Below are 19,863 nucleotides of genomic sequence, written 5' to 3'. Positions count from 1 at the left end.
AGGATAAATTTTGTAAGAAGGTTTATTCCTAATCTTGCTACCATGGTGAAACCCCTTACAGCCATGCTCAAGAAAGATATGGTCTTCTCATGGACCAAGGAGGGGAAGGAGATTTTTGAAAAGATCAAGGCAGCCATAGCATCGGCCCCTACCCTCATGAACCCAAATTTTGAGAAAGATTTCATCCTCTACACTTTAGGTGGTGAGTCAAGTATTCCTGCTGTCTTAACTCAAACAAATGACAAGAATGAGGAGCAGCCCATAGCCTTCTTTAGTGAAGGGCTCAAGGAATATGAAGATAAGTATAGCTTTGTTGAGAAGCAAGCCCTTGTAGTCATTAGAGCCTTGAAGAAATTCAGACACCTATTATCCCATAATAGGATCCATTTGTTGGTGCCCCATGCAAGTGTAAAAGACTTCCTGTTAAACAAAGATATCAATGAGAAGAGAGCTGGATGGATCACTAGGGTAATGGAATATGATGTTGACATTCAGATTACCAAATTGGTAAGAGGGAGAGGATTATACAAAGAAATGTTATCAAGTTAGGATTTAGATGAAGAAGCTGCTATGGTAATTACAGAGCAGCAGGGGGAAAGAAATGTTAGTGCCCCAAGGAGCTGGATGGATGACATGAGGAACTTTTTATTAGGGAATGGACACCCTCAGGGATTGGACAGAGCTAAAAGAAGACAATATAGACTACAATCCATTCCCTATGTTGTGATTGATGATATCCTATTCAGGAGGGATTTTAATGGGACCCTGTTGAGATGTGTTGAAGAGGATCAGGCTGAAAGGATGATTAAAGAACTCCATGATGGCCCTGATGGTGGCCACTTCTCTGCAAGAACAACTTCCATGAAGATCATGAGGGTTGGTTATTACTGGCCATCCTTGTTTCATGATTGTCATAGGTATGTGAGAAAATGTGAGAACTGCGCTTTCTTCTCAGGCAAAAAGAGACTTGCAGCTCTTCCTCTTCATCCCATTCAGGTGGACCAGCCCTTCACCCGGTGGTGGTTAGATTTCATAGGCCCCATTAATCCTCCATCTAGTGTAGGTCATAAATGGATCTTAGCTACTACCGATTATTTCACTAGGTGGACAGAGGCAGTTGCCTTGAAGGATGCTAAAGAGCCATTAGTTGTTGAATTCCTTGATGGAATTGTATCTAGGTTTGGAGCTCCTTCTACTATCATCTCAGATAATGCCAAATCTTTTGTTGGAACCCAGATTTGTGCATGGGCAATGAGTCACAATATCTATCTAAGAACATCATCAAATTACTACCTGCAGGGTAATGGTTTAGCTGAATCCTCCAATAAGAATCTGATCAGAATCATAAAGAGAACAATAGAAGACAACCAGAGGGCTTGGCATAATAAGCTAAGAACTGCTCTATGGGCTGATAGGATAATGACCAAGAGATCTATTGGGAATTCACCTTTTGTGTTGGTATATGGTAGGGAGGCCAAACTTCCAATCTCATTGGAATTCCCATCCTTGGAGTTGGCTCATCAGCTGAAACTAATTGAAGATGATGCCATGTCAGTAAGAATGGCAGAACTAATTGAACTGGAAGAAAAGAGAAGCAAAGCTATGCAAACTCTAGAGATACATCAGCAACAGATGAAGAGGAGCTTTGACAAGAAAGCAAGGGACATAATTTTCAGAGAAGGAGATTTGGTTCTCAAGTGGGATTCAGATAGAGGAAAACCAGGAAGACATTCCAAATTTGATCCACTATGGAGTGGCCCTTATCTAATCTCCGGTTGCAAATAGGCCAACGCATTCCAGCTAAGCAGGCCAAATGGTGAAGTTCTACCCATTCTAGTCAATGGGATCCAGTTGAAGCCCTGTTACTGAAAGTTTAGGAATCCATGTACATAAGTAGTTTAGTTCTTTCTGTTTGTTCCTATTTTCCAATAAGTGCACGTGCACAGAGTTCTCCCTTGAGTTGCCAGTCCTCAAAATTTTGACAAGTCTCAGGTTGCTGAGGAGGTCCTGTTTTTTATTTCCAAGTCATAGAGCCAGAGTTCAACAGTTTTTTAATGTTTTGATTTCCTCTTTTAGGGTTAGGGTTTCTTTCAGCTCTCAATTTTGTACCTTCCAGGCCCTCTTTTCTGACTCCATAGCCCAATGGATCCTTCTCAGGCATTGGTCATGCATTGAGCAGGCTCATGCCCCCTGTGAGTTGCCAGAATTGTTACCTTTCACTCACCCACCAAAGGTTTAAATTTTAAATGCTCGGCTCGTCCAACAACTAGCCATGAAAATATTATTTTTTATGCCAAGATCGGACCTTATGATGTATTTCGCAGCCCGCAGGATCTTCTCCATCAGATTTCAACAAGATCGACGGTTGGCGCGATCTCGCCATCAAGAACTGCCCGAGAGTTAGCATCAGCGACATCGCGCCCAATTGACACGTGTCTGGTGGGTCCACCGAGCGGGCTACAATGGAGGGCGGGTCGGGAAAGTTTTTCGGTGCTGTAGGTGCTATGTCGTTATCACACGCTGGCCAAAAAATCTCCATGGCGACATAGTGCCTGACAGAGATGCTCACGTCGACGAGCGACACGTTTCCACGGACCAAAAATTTCAAAACACGGCAAGGCGCCATGGCGCCAACGGAAAACCAATGCATTTTCTGATGGCAACATAGCGCCCAATTGGAAAATCCGCCATGGTGAGGAAGGGTCAGGCAAATGGGTCTCGTCGGTAGTCTCCAATGCAATTTTCCAGCTCGATGTCAAGATGGCGAATCAGATGTAGCCACGTATTCATCAGTGGGGTCAAGCCGATGCAGACCCTCTGAGTTGGTTCTTTGTCAGACCAGGGAGGTGTCTCATTGGGCCAATAAAGAGTGACCACGACCTCCAAGTCAGAGTTTAGTTAGCATCACCGATACATGGAAGGGTAGAATCTCCACCATCAGATTGATCCAGATCAGTAGATGGCGCCATCTCGCTATGGCAGAGATGCACGAGTTTTAACATGGCAACATATCGCCCATCCGCCACGTGTCTTGATGGAACCAGGTTTCACGTAGCCGGTGCGGTAAGGATTAAGCGATCGTCGAACCAATAAGGAAGTACCACATGTGCTGCGGGCCCATTGACTTACAAGAGAAGGGAGTTGCAAAACTCCATGATCGTTGGATTGAGGCTGATCGATGGTAGGTGCCATCGCGCTATGGCGGAGATGTACGAAGGTTATGTTGACGACATAGCGCCCGACCGGGAAGTGTGACGGCAAGCAAGTTTATGACGGGCCAGTTTTGTGGTGGGAAGAGGTCAGGTAGCCAAAAAGTTTAGAAATGCTAGTGGGGCGCCATGATGCCATCAAAAACTCACGAGTTTTTCGTTGGCGACATAGCGCCCAAATGGAAAATCGACCATGATGGACTCTCAGGCTTGGTGGGACCAAAGGACGGGACATGTGGGATGAGCTATCTAACATCGTGGCCTCGTGATTGGTCAGGGTGGTACCTCATCTACCACGGTGGCATTTCAGAATACGCCACGTTTGCATCAAAGGCTGAGATGGCAGTTGGGCGCTATCTCGCTATGGGAAGGTTGCCTCGATTTTCCCATCGCAACATAGCGCCTTAGTACCATGTGTCGGGTCAGTGGGGCCAAGTGTTAGGGAATTTGCCAGAATGGTGCTACGTCAGGCCAATGAAGGACTGCCACATATGCCAGATTAGAACATAGACATGAGGTGGCACTAGTTCTTCAACGTAACCGGCACGTTGCAGGGGTGAGTTCTACACCATTAGATCTGTGAAGATCAGTGGTGGGCGCTATCTCGCCATGGAGAAACCGTGCGAATTTTATGATAGCGAGTTAGCGCCCATGCGCTGTGTGTCCTTGTGGGCCTGGATTTGGATGCGCAGTTAACATCACAGTTACGATTGATAGTTAAGTTTCCAAGTCAATGATACAGTCTGGTTGGGGCATCGCAGTCACAGTTTGGTACCACCACAGATAGAGATAATTGTTGGGCACTATGTCGCTATTAGGAACTTCAGGGCATGGCGCCCATAGCGACATAGCACCTAGTCAAACATAAAGGTGTGGTTAGCGAGTGAAGAGGACTGCCAGGGTGGCAAAGCGGAGGAAAGTGATTGCCCCACGTGGCCCAGTCAGCATGTGGACTTGGTTGAACTTTTTGACCCTGTTGTGAATATTGGGTGCAGAGGGACACTCCATCTATCCAGTCGATCCATCTACCATGTCAGGGAATGTTGTGGCACCGTTTCTATCTTCTCCAGGCTCTTTCTCAGAAAGATATGAGATTTCTTGGTATGCAGGCCAGGATTCAATCAGATCTTCGATTGGATTCTCAAGATGGGAAGTTAATGCCAGTAGGTAAGAAGTGAGTGTGACACAGAAATCTTTAATTATGCCTGATCTATAAAGGAAATTTGGTGACTTGTTCTTAGGAGGACTCTTCCTGATTTTCTCTGCTACAACTTGCAGACTTGCAATGTAGAATCCCTGTGTCTCTGAGCTACATAGCATCCTGTGTCATTCTCTTCAGTGGTCAATGTGTATGTGCTCATTTTGCCTCTCATTGATGCAGTATTGAGATTAGTGGTCCACATACTGTATCTATCTTTGGCCTATTGGATAATATACATGTGAAATCTTCTTTTCTTGGTGTCATTCAATTGGTTTTCTGATCTGTATGTGATTATTGATCGATATAAGTTTGGACATGTATGACTTTTGTATGTTACCCTAGTTCTGTAGTGCATATATGGGCAGGAATGAGTTTGAACACTCTGTTTTGGTGCATCACCACCTTAGATTAGACTAGGTAGATTTTCTTTAACGCTCTCTTTCTCACTTTCCCTTTTGAGAATAGATAGGTGTGCCCTGACAATAAGAGGAAGCCGACTTTCTCCAAAGACTCAACCTCGTAGTTCAAGTCCCACAGCTTGGAGGTTGTTTCCATGTTTCACTAGGTTGTCCTCGTGCATAGGCCTTGGACAAGGGTGCAAACCTAAGTGACAACAATAACCACTAGATCCTTGATCTCTATCTTCATACTTACCAACTATTGATTGAAACAAATCGTATTGGAACAATTGACTACTACTGCAACATACTCTCCTTCTACTATAGACTGAGAAATATATTTATACTTCTTGCTTGTCTAAGACACTAGTCTTTTACAAAGAAAGAATGCTCCATCACTAGTGCTCTTCCTATCATCAAGACTTCCTACCCAATCAACATCTGTAAAGGTGTTCAAATCTATAGTGCCTTCATTCTTATACCATAGTCCATAATCTTCAATACCCTTTAGATACCTCATGATTATCTTGATTGCCATCATATGATTTTCTTTAGGATTTGTTGAGAATCTTGCCACCATACCAACTGCTAATGCAATATCATGCCTTGTATGCACTACATATTATAGTTTTCCAATCATTGATCTTTATGTGGTTTAATATACTTCCATAAAATCATAATTTTTGTAAAGCTTATGTCCAGTAGACATAGGGGTTTTGACTAGTCTTGAATCTTTCATTCAAAACTTCTTTAGTATCTCCTTGATATATTTGGATTGAGTAATGTAGATATCAGCTTTATTCTATTAAATCTGCAATCCAACAAAGAATTTTTATCTCTCCAAACATGAACATCTCAGAGTCCTTATTCATTTCCTTTGAAAAGGTTTGCACAAGTCATTATTTTTCGTAAACAATGTGTCATCCACAAATATTTTTGCCAACACAATCTTCTAAATAGGTTTTTGTTATCATTTGTCGTTTGAAAACCAATCTTTGTGAAGTAGTTATGAAGTCTTTCATACCAAGATCTAGGAGCTTTCTTGGGACCATACAATGTTTTGTGTAGTTTACAAACCATATCCTTTTTGCTAGGATCTACAAAAGCTTTAGGTTATTGTATGAAAACATCTTCTTAAAGAATTTCATTCAAAAATGCATATGGGTGACCGCAAAAAGTTGGGTCACAATTCTATGGAAGTCAAATCCACAAAATTGTACTTCTAAAAAATGGGTACCCGATTTTTACAAAATTAGGTACCTGTTTATATAATCAAGCTTCAGGCACCCAAGCCAAAATTCAAAAATTGGGTGCTTGAGGCACTCAAATACCAGGTGCCCAATTCCTTTTAGAATTGGGTGCCGAATTTCTTAAAAATCAGGTACCCAATTTGAAAGACTTTATTAAACCCCTTCTTTTGGCATTTTTCAAGTCATTTTCATGACCTCAAAAATGGAAGCCTGATTTTGAGCCCTACCGAACACCCCCTGTTGCTAGTTTTTGATATACTAGGTATTTTGATATGTTTTGTACTATTTTACTTTATTTTTCTTAATTTTACATGTATTTTAATTTATTGTTTTTTTTTTCAGTTTTAATATACATAAAATTGTAAATTTGCATTGTTAATGAGTACATGTTTAATTTTTTGTATCTATTAATTAAAATATAGTTTTGTAAATGTTTATTTAAAAAAAAATATTTTAGATGTTTTGAAATGTATTTAATTTATGTATTTGTTACAATGTTGAATGATTAGATTAGATGTAAATTCATTGTTTAAACATGTAATTACAAATAAATATAACCTCGACCTAGAACTATATAACCTTGACCTTGTTTGAACTATAACCTCAACCTAAATTCATTGTTTAAACTATAATCTCAACCTAACAATATAGTTATGTACAATAAAACCCTAAACATATATAACTAAGTACTTAATCACATAATAGCCTGCCAAGGAATCCAAACAAAAAACTTAGTATTTAAAATGATTTTACTTAAACTATATTGTACTTTATTTCATGGATCAAAAATGGCTGATGTAAACTATTTTATAAATGTATATTCTTTCAGCCTTTCATACCCTATGACATGTAAGTGGATGATTGTGCATTCCAAATTAATTTGCCAAGTGGCATTCAGAACAAATGTATATATTATTTAAATGGATTGAACTGAAGTAGTTAATATTCTTTTATGTGGATCTATTATTTATTTTACTTTTAGTACTTATAATTATTTAAAAATGAGATGTAAATGTGCTCATTAAGGAATTCAATATCTTATGTTTTTTATAAATGTAAATTCTTTTATGTATGTTATTGCTTGCTTAGTAAAACTTTTGATTAGTTCTTTGGATCCCTTGGCTGGGCGTCATTTAGGATTAACTATAATGTCAATTTGTATTTAATTTAACTCTAATCATAACCCTTACTATCATCTTAACCTTAATCTTAATTTGCTAAAACCTACACTAGGTAATATATAAATAATTAGATAACTTTCCTATCTTACCTTCAGTAGTAATTTTATATATGTCAAACCCTAAAATTGTAACCTTATTTATGATAAACTAAATTATCCTAGAGGAGCATCACATCTACATCTAGGTGTCATGTACATGTGAATCTAAAAACATTTGTACATATCTAATTACATCATTTATTGCATAGGAAGTATTTAAAAATTTTATTATATATATTATCCATGCATATCATATCAAAAGAATCATATAGAGATATGTCATTTATAACATGTCTATCATAGATAATCAAGAAGGGTAATTAGGTATATATATATATATATATATATATATATATATATATATATATATATATATATATATATATATATATATATATATATATATATATATATATATATATATCACTATATATTATAAGAAAAGAAAAACACCATATATAGGAGCATCTCATGTACATAAACTAAAAAAAATTACCATGACACATGTAATGAGATCAAATAATATTTGTAAGATTCATTGCATATAAGTTATCAATGTATAGGGATGGTATAATCAAAATATCAAAAAATGAGTGATATCAAAGCATTATATCTTAATATTTAACACTAAAATAAACTAACCCCTAGGTAACCCTAAACCAATTGAATATATCAAACTAGATTGAAAGGTAACCCTGGCCCTTAACTAATTAATATTATACTTATAAACCAAATTGAATTAAACCATGATCATAAACCTAATTATATATCCCAACTTAATAGTAGAAACCTTGAATTTAACCTTGAATCCTTTCCCCAACCATTAACCAAATTGAACCATTACCCTAAGATTGAACCAAGTTAAACATTGACCTTAAGACTAAACCAAATCACCCTAAACTAGAACTCAATAATATATTCAACACTTTAAAACAAAATTCAAACCTAACTTTTTTGAATTAATGTTGGTTTTTAATCTAAAAGCTCTAACTATAATTCTATATCTAAAACCATATTTAGCACTTTAAAACTTAATTCAATTTATTAACTCTTATCCTAATTGAAACTTAAGCATGTAAACCTAATCAAACAATACAAACCAAATTGAACCCTAATCCTAAAACTAATTAAACATTGATATCAAGGTCTCAAAATGATACATCATAAAAAAATCAGAAGAGCCTTGAATGAATCAAGCATCTAATTAACCCTCCCTCACCATCAAGAGGTGGAGGTGGAACATCAGTGCGAGTACGAGCCTAGAATACACCCTTGGATGCCTAAGAATATATCTAAAGTGAATAACTTGTCTTTCCACTGGATGCCTAAACCTTTATATCCTAAGTGAGTATTCATTATATAATATCTAATTAGGAGGATACTGAAGCACTCTAACACCCCAATCCCTAACTAGATAATTATGTTAGGGTGGACTAATTTCTATTTATCTTGGGTTGGAAGTGCCTAAATTTTTTTTTTGGAGATTGGAGATTCCCCTATTTGTTTCCTATTTTCTTGTATGGGTAGCCTAAATGTTTATTGCCTTTGCAAAATGGAAGGCCACATAACAAAATATTGCCTTATTCTATAAAAAGAAATACCCACCCCCTAGTAATATATAGTAAGATCATTTTCCTTATTTTACTATCAATTTTTTTGGTTAGAAGATGATGATAGCTCAAAATGATCTAGAAGATAGTGATAAAATGAGAACCATCATTCCTAGAATGAAGATGCATTATTCCTTGATAAACCCATTTCTATCATAAATCAGCTCCTCCATCCAAAAAATTAGTAATGATAAATCCTTATGTCAAGTAATCAATGGAGGGCTCATAAAACTGATCAAGTGATCAATGGAGGGCTCATAAAATCCATAGGTAAAGTAATTAATGGAGGGCTCATAAAATTGATCCCCAAGGGGAGATAAGAATCTCATTAAAAATTAGAGATGGGACACTCCTAAATACATATCATACAAAATTCTTGCCAAGGTCTTAGCCTCTAGATTAGAAGATATCCTACCCAAGATCATTAACCCTACACAAAAGTGTTTTGTTAAGGATATTTAGACATATTGGAGAACTTGATAACCTATTGGAAGACTTTGGATTGGGAAACATTTCCAGGATAGAGTGTAGGCATGCTCAAGTAATTGATTATGACAATGTCTACGAAAGGGTAGAATGGAGTTTCACTATGATGATGTTGCAAGCCCAAGATTCCATCCAATATTATGTTGACAAATCGTGTCATCTCTTATGATTGTTGTCATTGTTTTAGTAAATAAATTAATGGGGTTAGATCATAATTTTTAGGACTCTCTAGATCAATTATGAAAGGGTGTCCTCTTGCATCCTCTTTATTTTTTATTATCGTTGATTCATTACATTATCTCCTTAAAGATAACTAGTTCTCTCTAAACTTTAGAGGATCTACTCTCCAAATAATTAATAAGTATCTAACATATAGTTTGTTGATAATATTTTTATTCTTTTTAAGCTAGAAGAGTGCAACATGAGTCATTTAATGATCAAATTGGACCTCTTTTCTTTGTATCGGTTAGTAAGATTTATGTCTCTACATCTATCTTATTGGAGCCAAATATTGAGTCCCCTACCTTGTGTAGTAAATATGGTATTGGATGGATATGTAATAATTAAGTGGTTAGGTACCTAGGGATTCCATTTGTAGTAAACCCTAACATATAAATGAAATGTGTCTTTATATCAACAAGAAAATCTTTGGAAAACTCAACAACTAGAACTATAATTATCTCACTTTGGTTGGTAGAATTCAAGTATGTTAAAAGATTCTCTCCTCATATTGGGTGCACTTCTCTTCTTCCTAATTATTTTATTTAAATTAGTTTTGTCTTCTATATAAATCTATTAGGAAAATTTTGTGGTCACATGGAAAAGGAAATATGAAGAATCGTGCTACCAGGAGTAGTTCACATAGAGAAAGGAGATTAGTAAGTTGGAATGCAAACTTTAAGAAAGTTCAAGGGATTACTCTGGAAATAAAATGGATAGCCAAAGCTTTATAAGGTAATGAATTATGGTATGATTAGAGTTAGGATTACTATATGGTTAGGGATAGGTTTCACATGTATTAGTTCATTACCTGACATGATCTACACTTATAGTTTGCATTAAAAATAGATAATTTTTAATCAAATCATAATTCTATCTCTAAGCTTTCATTCTAATTATTATATTAACTCTCATCCTAATGTCATCTATTATATATCCTATAAATAATAGGACCATAATAAATATCCAAAACCTAAATATAATTCTAAATAAAACCATAATCCTAGGTAAGTTCCCTAACATTAAAGGACCATAATCATTATAATAATCTTAAGCTTAGCCATCATGAAAACCGTTAACATAAAAAAATTGTAAACCATAACCTTGTCATAATCTTAACTTTGTTTCATCCTGAGATTAACATATAATCCATAATGAGTTCATATAATCCTCCAGTGTCACAAAATAAGTGTACATGAAAGCAAAATTATCTTGGTGGCTCCTATTTTAAGAAAATAAACCTTGAACTAACCTGGATAAAGTGTTTTGGAGTATTATTTTATGATTAGACTTAAAAATTTGGTACTGAATGTTTAATTTGACTTTTAAGTGTTTAACTTTATTTATTTAATTGATATTATTTTAATAAAGATATGCACATTTATATAGATCTAGTTGATAAATTTTAGATTTAAATTTTATTAAATAGTAATTTTGTCATGTTTTATGTTGTGATGTATTTTTTTCATGTTTTATGTTTTATGTTGTTTAAACGTATATGCAAATTATATTTGATGGACCCACCACAACTCCCTCCCCCTCCCATACCCCCACCTTCGCCCCCTCCATCTCCACCTCCACCACCCACCGTAGCTGAGCTCCGTGAGACCATGAGGCGTAACCTCAACGACCTCATGCATGATATAGAGGCTATCTGACGTGAGAGGCACCGCCCCACACCCCCCCACCTACTACATCTTGCAGATAACATGCAAGGCATGATTGACTCCATCCATCATTTTGATTTAGACATTGATTCATTTAGATCGTGGAGGGAAAGCATGCATGCCTTCTACTCTGATGATTTATCATACATAGAGGTTTATAACCTACATATAGGTTAAGGGAATTTTAAACATTATTTTCTAAACCTTAAGATAGGTGAAGAAATTAATGATAAGAAGCCTCGTATTTCCATTAGGTGGTGTACATATCCACGTATAGCAGCACATTTTTGGGAGTGGTGGTGGATGGTATTTGACCATCCACCACACACTAACCATGAGGTGCCCATGTACTTCCTTACGAATTTATGGGCTGAGTTTGAGTTGGGTTTGAAACCCAACTATTTTGATATGAAAGCATTTTAGGGGGTTGGTAGAGGGATGCCTCAGGATAGGCTTGGGGCAAAGCTGAGTGATAGAATGAGAAACTGTAGGTGAGTTAAGCCCCTTGTACCTCTTCATGTGCCTATTGTGCCTGCTTCTCTCCATCATCAAGAAGTTTCATCTATTTTTACCCATTTGAGTGCCCTTTCGAGCAATTTAGTATAGCAGTGGATGTAGGCGGTACATGGTCCTCCACTTGGACATGTTTGTACTAGTTGTGGAGGCATATTCACAGGCCCCCAGAGAAATCCTGATGCAGGACATGATGTCCATTATGCTGAGGGTGCAAATTTTGATGATGATGTATACACTGCCTGTGGTGATGGTAGTGATGAGATAGACAGGTCATCATTTGTTGACCTCATGTAGTAGGGAGAGCTTGGAGAGAGTAAAGAGCACTAGGTAAAATTTTAATTTTAATATAAATATAAAGTACACATAATTATTTATTTTCTACATACATGTGTAATTGTATTAACTATATTAATTTGTACTTTTGAAATAACAGAGGATGGATGATATTGTTCCTCCTAGGAGGCAGTATAGTCTTTTTTCTGAGACCTATAGACGTTTGTGTCCCTTATATGGTATGCACTTTGAATTACACTGTAAAAATGTACATTCAAACTTGAATAAATAATAACATGTGCTCATATGTTCTTCTTATCTGATTTTGTAGGGATTGTCCACATCTACACAGATTGATGTTAGTACAAGTCCTACTCTAGTTGCCACTGAGGCATAGCCTCAAATGCATGTGGTATGAAATTTTGACTGAAGACAAATAATTTGTATTATTTTTATGTATGTACATTATTATTAACTTATAATCTAAACTATTTTGACTCACATATATATATATTTTATGTGTTTTGATTTTATGAACAGAAGCCATATCATACTCATCCATATAGGCCTTAGTATAGTCTATTTTTGACTCCATCTTATGATTATCATGCTAGCATACCTTTAGGCACATCTGTGACATTGGCTACCACTCAGGTATGATATATATATATATATATATATAGATATATATATATATATATATATATATATATATGTTAAATTTATAGTGTATAAAAAATGTAGTGTATAAATTATGCACTTTGTAATTATTCATGTATATTTAATTTTGACTAAACATTTATGTATCCATAATTTTAGGACTATGTCACCATGAGTTTTGCTGAGAGCACAGGACTTACCTAGATGGAGGTACCTACATCGTCATTTGAGGTTAGTATTGTGATTTATATACATAATGTATAGTTCATTATGCTCTACAATCAAATTTTAAAAATGTATCTATTGTAAATTACAGGACCTCACCACTATTGCATTTGGTAGTTTTGACAGTGTGCCTCCTCCCAATACTGAGGGACACCCATCTCATCTGGTATTTATTTTATTATGTAGTGAATATTTAATTTATTTGCAAGCTAGATTTTGAGACCCATTTTAATTAAGTATGTACATGATGAGACGTGCCTCATGTTACATAGGGTGATCCACCTACCTCACAGGGTGTCCAACATGACAAGAAAACTCATATTACACATGATGATCCATTTGAGTCCTCTTCGCATGGAGTAAAGAGGAATTTGATCAGATAGATTAGGTCTTGTTGGCACTTGTAGATTGTGTTTTTAAGATGTATATTATTTATGATGTATACACTTTGTGTTTGGATAGTTAAAACTGTATGTTAGACCATGCACTATTTTTTTATGACTTCTTATCATGCTTGTGCATTTAGTATATATTATTATGTTTGATCATGTTATAACTATATTCAAACCATTTTATTTATTCTGACATATTTTATTCATGAACATATGACAAATTTTTTAAGTATATATGCAAGATGAACAACAATTTTAACTATCTATAGAGCATTATTGGATAAATATCATATCAAATTTATGCATTGATATTCATACAAATAAAATTGACCTACCAGATTAAAAAATGTATTGATAACGTACCTAACAATGTATTATATGTTATCTTAATGTATTGTTTGGTAATGTAAGACTCATTATCATCTAAAAATACCTATTATATGTTGGTAAACATATGAATACCTATCATAACTTATAGTAGACATAATGACCTATTAGGACTCCTATGTCCCCTTAAGACACACATGTATGGATAACATACCTAACAATGTATCATAAGTGATCTTAATGTGTTGTTTGGTAATGTAAGACTCATTATCACCTAATAAGACCTATTATGTGCTAGTAAACATATTAAGACTTATTAAAATGTATAGAAGTTATTATGAGCTATTAGGACTCCCATGTCCCCTTAAGACACGCATGTATGGTTAACGTACCTAACAATGTATCATAAGTGATCTTAATGTGTTGTTTGGTAATGTAAGACTCATTATCACCTAACAAGGTATGTTATGTGCTAGTAAACATATGAATACCTATCATAACTTATAATAGACATAATGACCTATTAGGACTCCTATGTCCCCTTAAGACACACATGTATGGATAACATACCTAACATTGTATCATAAGTGATCTTAATCTATTGTTTGGTAATGTAAGACTCATTATCACCTAACAAGGTATCTTATGTGCTAGTAAACATATGAATACCTATCATAACTTATAATAGACATAATGACCTATTAGGACTCCTATGTCCCCTTAAGACACACATGTATGGATAACATACCTAACAATGTATCATAAGCGATCTTAATGTGTTGTTTGGTAATTTAAGACTCATTATCACCTAATAAGACCTATTATGTGCTAGTAAACATATTAAGACTTATTAAAATGTATAGAAGTTATTATGAACTATTAAGACTCCCATGTCCCCTTAAGACACACATGTATGGATAACGTACCTAACAATGTATCATAAGTGATCTTAATGTGTTGTTTGGTAATGTAAGACTCATTATCACCTAATAAAACCTATTATGTGCTAGTAAACATATTAAGACTTATTGAAAATGTATAGAAGTTATTATGACCTATTAGGACTCCCATGTTACCTTAAGACACACATGTATGGATAACATACCTAACAATGTATCATAAGTGATCTTAATGTGTTGTTTGGTAATGTAAGACTCATTATCACCTAATAAGACCTATTATGTGCTAGTAAACATATTAAGACTTATTAAAATGTATAGAAATTATTATGACCTATTAGGAATCTCATGTCCCCTTAAGACACACATGTATGGATAATGTACCTAACAATGTATCATAAGTGATCTTAATGTGTTTTCTGGTAATGTAAGATATAATCAATACAATTGATACAATGAGTAATGATCTAACATATAATGAATACAATGAGTAATGATCTATAAATTATCATTTACAAGTGACTTGTTTTTAATATTACAATCAATAGTAATTTGAAACTTCAAACAAACATTAATTTAAACATGCTTGAATGTAAAAGTAATGGAACAAAATAGGAGGTCATTACTTAAATTGACCATTAATATATAATTTATCAAGTGCATACCTTTAAATTTCAAATAGAAGTAAACTCTCATTTTTGAATTGGTTTGTACAACATATTTCACAATATATGTAAGACAATGTCAATGATATATTTATAGTTCAGTGAACTCAAAACATAAAATTGGTTCATCACATCTCTTCAGATGAGGTCCTATAAAATAAAATTGTAAAACAAAAACACATGTTAATAAACACATAAATTAATATTCAAGGTATCTAAACTGTGTAAATATAGGTGATATTTGTATGTATTTACTATGTGAAATTGCACAAGATGTTGATGTTCGATCCACTTTAATATTTAAATTTGTATAAATTGTAATTGAGACCTGAATAAGAGGTATATAAATTCTCTAAATTAGTTTTGACAACACAAACATACATGTAATTAAATTATATAAGTACAGATATATATATATATACATATATATATATATATATATACATATATACATATATATATGTATATATATATGTATATATATATATATGTATATATATATATATGTATATATATATATGTATATATATATATATATAATACAATAATGAAAAAACTTACATGTGTTTAATTTAAGTGTAGTCATCCTACTGTACCATCTACATCCTCTTTCTTTTGCAATGCATCTATGATTGTCTTGTGCTCGTCCATTAAAATTGTCCATAATACCTTATTGGTAGGTCTCCCTTTGTATCTTTCTAATTTGATATTTGTTGCCACAACCAAATGAGAATAGTGTAAAATCTTCTTTTCGGTTTGGTAGTCTTCAAATGCTAGCAAACCATTTCTTCTTGTTAGGTATCTATGTAGCTAGGTGCCAGCTACAACGATAGACCCAATTGGATACTCAAAACCATCATCGTTTACTTAATGACATGTTAGTTTTTTCTTGGGTTCCACACATCTAGCTAGCCAATACTTAGTATGTTCATCATTATCACTAGGTGCAATAACAACATAAACATGTCCTACAAGATAAGATAAAGTATAGAAACACTTTAATCACATGAGTGTACATATGCAAATTATATAAATTGAAGCATGAGATCACAAAAAAATATAATTAAATTGTGCATACCAGGTTCTATGAGGTCTGAAATATGATCATAGTCTTCTGATGCAAAAGTAACATTCTGACCTTCATTTACTATATCATCTTCAAAATGCATGTCAGTAGGTGCTAATGATCTTTGTTGCCAATCTTCAACCCATTATGTATTCTCACATTCTTCCCATTAACCTGCAAGACAAAATTGACAAAAACAAGCAAGCTCCCTAGTCCATATAGTCCAAGTGTTGGAATCTAAACTCCTAAATGAATGCCTTTTAGCTGACCCACTAATTGTATCACAGTCATATCTTGAAGGGATATTATTTTCTTCAACTAGGTAGAAGAAACATTTGATTGTAGAGTTCTGACTTGATCCCGTCTATAAATATTTGTTACACCATTTGACAATCTCATGTGCATTTTTGAGTTTGGCTTTTTCCTCTAATTTTAACTGCTCTCTACTAAGGGCTCTCTTCATGCATGCACCAGCACCATCATTTTCTCCTTTACCATGTCGAACCTAAAAAAAACTCCACACATGTTGGATATTAGTTTTCCTATGTGTCCTATTCAACCAATAGAATATTCTACCATTCTTGAATTGTCTTGTACAATTATCTGACCATATCCAACGTTGTGTCATTTGAATTTATCTCTCTTTTAAATGATCATAAAAGACCTTGAAACAATATTGGACAAACTCAGATGAATGGAGTTTATTATCACTTGTATAAAAATGGTACTCTCTCAATATTTTTTGATCCTCCTCTGTACTATCAGATGCATGCCTATAAATTATATGAACATAAATTGTTATTTGCACTGAATTGTAATATTATAGTAGTACCTATTCTTGCGGTGCAAGCGTGTAGTTCTCTACAAAGTCAACAACTGAAAGTATATTACCAATTGGAAATGTATTCTTGCATATGCAAAATTTTCCATCAAAGCATCTAGAATATTGAGAGTTTTTAACATATTTTGGTATGATCACACTCTTAAACTCATCCATAAATGCATGACAACTAACTTTATCTATAACTAGATCACACCTTCTTCCAATCTTCCCATCCTTCAATGGATATTCAATAGTTTTGAATCTTTTTACCTTAACTAATTGTTATGCAAAAGTAGTCAAATCATTTTCATGCAAACATTCATCTAACATAGAAAGATTGCTGCACATATCACATGTACTAGAAAGACATGCATTGAAAAGAAAGTATTGATCATTAGGTGGCTTACAAAACAAAGCTAATATGAAATATTTTATAGTTTGAGGTGGTCTTTTTATACCACATTCTTGTAACATTTCTTTACTATGCATGGTACCATGTATAGATTGAAAAACATCATAATGGTAACAAAATTGAATATGAGTTTTACAACAACATGTGATTCTTTCCTTGTTAATCCTTACATACCATGGTTTACACTTTTCAAAAGATCTTTGACTAATGGTAATATTTAATACCTTACCATCTACAAATTTTTTAAACAATTCAATTTGAGTCATGTCGAAAAGGTGTTTAGGATGTGGATCATGTATTTTTTACCCAATTCTCAATTTAAGAACATCTCTTGAATTAGGTGATACTCTTGTATTATCATGCCAAAAAATTTCAATCAAACTTTTGACTTTACTAGTAAGTTCCATATCACATCTTGGGAGTCTACCACTAAAAGTCCATTAAATATTTGTTGGATCACATTCAAAGTAAACCCTTCTCTTTATAGCTCTTTCTAAAGTCTTATGATTCACATTAAGATATCCACTTATGTTGCTAATCAATCTTGTTAGATGTTGATTTGTTAACTAAAGCTATTGTTATTGCTTGTTGTGTTGCAGACTTATCTTTAAATTGACTTTTCTTTCTAATAACATCAAAGGCACTAGCAATAGTGGATACAACTTATTTTAAAGACTCATTTTTATTCTTGGGTTTTACATACATTCCCAACCTTCTTATTACTTTTCGCATTTTAGACATTTTAATTAGTTGCAACATTAGCTGACATTGAAACCCAAATTTCTTATTATAAAAAAAATCCTTATACAATCTATTAGCACGTCTCCTAATTTGTCTCCATGAAACCAATCCCTTAAGATTATCTAACACATCATTAAGAATATGAAAATTATGTTTGGACACTTTACTATCATTCTGACATGTTTGTTCAGTAGTTGGTGTTTCTATGTCTACATTCATGCAATTTTTATTTTTAGACACTTTACTATTTTCACTGTTATTTGGGATTTGAATATCATTTTCAAATTTTCTTGGTATTTCTTTCAAGGCATGCATTTCAATTGGAGTTTTTTGTGCATGATTGTTTGACAATTGCTTCTCATGAAGAAAATCTAAATCGTTTAAATCATAACCTGCTTCTAAAAAATCACCAATTTCATCACGAGAGAAAATTTCAGGGTTTGGAGACACACCTATATTGAATGCATGATTAGAATGTGCACTTGAATTTTCTTGTATTAGGTTGTCTTCTTTGACCTCTTCATCCATCGTGGTATCCTCAATGTCTTTCTCCTTTGAAACATTGTTCAAGTCTCTAATTCTCTGTCTTCTCTCTCATTGACATTGTGTTTCATTCTCTTTATTTGCTACAATCTCCTCATCTGTGAGAAATTTTGCTTTCTTCTTTCTTCATTGTTTTGGTCCCATGTTTGCATCAATTTTGGACTTGAATTAGTAGCTTGCAAATTATATAAGAGGACAAGAAAATAGAATGAGCATGATCAAATTCATTGTTGCAGATTGAAATTGTTATTCAATCATTTTAATCGTTGAAAGTTGGTCTATGGGGCAGCTTTTGGGGCCCAATAGGTACATTAGAAATGGGTACCCGATTGCTTAAAAATTGGGTACCTGATTCTTTAAAAACTGGGTACCCATTTATAAATCAGGTACTCAATTTCAAAAAAAATCAGGTACGCGATTTTTAAACAGTTGGGTACAACGGTTGAAAGCAATCAGGCACCTGATTTTTGAATTACAAATCGAGTGTCCGATTCTTGAGACATGAGCAAAAATTTGGTGTGGCTTCCGACTTTTGCATGGGGTTTTGCCTTGGGGAAAGGCATGGCATAGGCTTGGTCCCACCAAGCCATGCCTTTATGATCTATTTTTCTTCTAAGGCATTTAATCGACAATTTTTGGTATTGTCATAATTTTTTTATAGTCATCCCCATTGAATTTTTTGATGAGACAAAAACCAATTATAAGTCTTACTGCTCTGATTCCAAAAATGTAAATTTTATCGTGTTATTAGTTTATTTTCTATTTTTCCATTATTTATTAATCAAAACTATCTCCTAAATGTTAAAAAGTGGCATTCACTAAAACTTTAATAACTTTTTTATTTTATAATTTTTCTTAAATTAATTTATATATCATCAATCTACATACAATTCTTTTCATTTAATTTTTTTTTTTTTTTTGAAAAAATTGAGATTTTGATCAAATTATGTTGTCTGTACACAAGAGGTTTTAAAATTTACCTTTATAGCCAATTAATAATTAATAATAAAAAATTTATTCAATAAAAAATTAAGGAAAAATATTGTCATCAATCTTAGGTGT

Source organism: Cupressus sempervirens, chromosome 10 (genome assembly GCF_028749045.1).
Source record: "Cupressus sempervirens isolate cs-2001-9-10 chromosome 10, ASM2874904v1, whole genome shotgun sequence".
NCBI lineage: Eukaryota > Viridiplantae > Streptophyta > Pinopsida > Cupressales > Cupressaceae > Cupressus > Cupressus sempervirens.
Note: the sequence above shows the minus strand (reverse complement) of the source record.